The following is a 2,515-nucleotide window of genomic DNA, read 5'->3' on the forward strand; positions in this document are numbered from 1 at the left end:
GCAATTGTAAAAATGTTCGCACTTTCAGCAATTGTCTTTTTGAGTTCGGTTTTTTATCAACATCTATTATCTTTGACATACACAAAGAATGTCAGCCTATTCCAAGAAGTTCAATATTCAGATGTGGTGTTTTGAGACAAGGGAGCTACGTAATCCACAGCTCAAAACTTGTCACGAGATTGATGTTCGATGTAATTGTTGGGGGTGTCGAAATCAGTGCATTTACAGAGATGACACCGGGACTAAGTAACATACATTCCAAAGTTGGTGAATGCCCTGTCTTCAAGACAAACATACAAAATCAGCTAAGCGTTGAAGTAGGAGATCAACAGTGTCAGGTATTAAATCAGACATATTTATAAACATATGCTCATGATAGTAACTTATCCATCTAAGGTGTTCGAACTCTCATCATGTTTCAGAAATTTCAAAAACTCCCAGGTTCCTGAAAAATAAAATAATTTATGTCTCTAGTCCATGTAGTCTCTTCAGATTTATAAGAAAATAATTTAATTACACCAAAGGATTTTACCTTTGTCTGTCCTTTCGACCCTTTTCAACCAGTCTGCTTGACCATGTACATATTCTTCAAATAAAGAAACTATTGCATTGCATACATATATTACAAAAAAAAAATGTATTATTACGAATTAGGAAGAACAGACAAAATTGAGATTAAATATTACAATTCTGTAAAATCAACATTCATGTACTGGTCTATGTATCAGATATCAGAATGTTTTTTTTTATTATTATATTTTTTTTCAGTTATATAAATTGTATTAATAAATTCTGAATTCACAGTTTTAAGCTTTCACGGTCATGCATATACTTTTTAAATTTTATATTCATTGAGCTAAATTCGCACATGTACATGATTCTATAAATTAACTTTTTTATATTTTTTTTTTCATTTTCAGATAGATTTTCTCATGTCAACGACAAAAACTAGCAGAAATGGGGATAGCACTCTCCAAGCACAAAGAAAAACAACTGAAACTCAGCTATCAACTACAAACACCATTACTGACACTCCCCAAACACAAAGAACTGAAAAACAGGCGTCAACTACACATATCATTACTGACACCAACACCATTACTGACACCGACAGAAATGAGGATATTACCACAACTGAAACGTTAACTAAGCCACCAACAACAGATACAACCACTACTCAAGCCCAAGATAAAAAATCAGTGCAAGATGATTTAAACCACCTTAAAACTTATTTCTTATGGACACTTTTGATTGTAATATGTAAGTATACAATTATTTATTATTAACACAAGGTGGATATATTTATGTGGAAGACTTTAATAAGGTGTTAAGCATTCACCATCAACTGGTGTAAGATCGATTTAAATCACAGTAATTTATCAGTCTAGAATTATATATAAAACATGAATCTACTACATTTTATTTTCAGTTGAGGATCTGAAACTTATTATTATTAAAATTCCAAAACCAAGTAACAAAGACAAAACCGAAATAGGACAATACTCTATACACCATTAAAACATTCACATTTTCTTTTTATATTCAAATTGCGTTCAAATTTTCTTTTCATTTTGTTTTTTAAACAATGTTAAAATCATTTTAATTATAAATTTAAAATTATTATTTTCTCTATTTTTTTTTATTTTATTTTCCAGCCTGCATGATCTTAACTATTACAAAAACCATATTATTCTGCTGCAAAGGATCTGTAAGAACGAGGAATTGTTTATCCGTATGTCTATTCAAACACTGTGGTTGGTGTTTTTGCTATAGAAAACGCGAACAGGACTCTTTTGAAATGAGCGGGACATATGTTGGACAACATCATAACTTACCGAATGATGTTGAAATGTTTCTTGGTGATGTACATGTAAATGATCCTAAGGCCACACCAAATTAATTAATAGTTCTTTGAGATTTTACCCCAAAAAAATGGGGCGAGCGAGCGAAATTTCAATTTTTATTTTTAAATTCTTCGCCTCAAATTTTGAAGAAATATGGAGCGAGCGATATTTTTTTTCTCTCAATTTTTATATCTTTTACCTAAAAGAAGCAACTGAATTTTCAACTCACTTTATTGAAAGTGGACATAATTTGATATAATTAAATTATCTCCCTTTTTATATGTATTTCAACTTTCTGCATTCTTTTTCATTTTGTTTCGTTGTTTGTATAATTAACACTGCACAAATATACACTTTTGAAAATATTTTTTTATGCATGAACTTTATATGGCTATCTGCTTTTAATATGCACTGCTTTCATCTGTAGTATATGCACCTTCTGGTCCTTAGACACCCTCTGTAGTATGCTAGCTAGCTTCTTATAACATAACTGCATGGTGTGTGTTTTGTGTTTATGCATATGGATCACTAACCAGTCAATCCAAGCACAGTGGAAACTGGGGGTTCTAGCTAGTGCTACTTTACAATTAAATATCAGAAAATAAATTACACCAAAACATACCAACATGGAAATACCTACATAACCTACATTTATAAGCCTATGTTATAAC

The 2,515-nt window shown here is 30.9% G+C and overlaps 1 long non-coding RNA gene across 1 annotated transcript; it reads left to right on the top strand.

The window, feature by feature from the left end:
* Positions 1-2,063, top strand: LOC143052227 (uncharacterized). Its single transcript, XR_012971044.1, has 3 exons — positions 1-338; positions 921-1,260; positions 1,656-2,063. It is a non-coding gene; the product is annotated as an uncharacterized LOC143052227 (long non-coding RNA).
* The last annotated feature ends 452 nt before the right edge of the window (positions 2,064-2,515 follow it).

Source organism: Mytilus galloprovincialis, chromosome 11 (assembly GCF_965363235.1).
Source record: "Mytilus galloprovincialis chromosome 11, xbMytGall1.hap1.1, whole genome shotgun sequence".
Taxonomy (NCBI): Eukaryota; Metazoa; Mollusca; class Bivalvia; order Mytilida; family Mytilidae; genus Mytilus; species Mytilus galloprovincialis.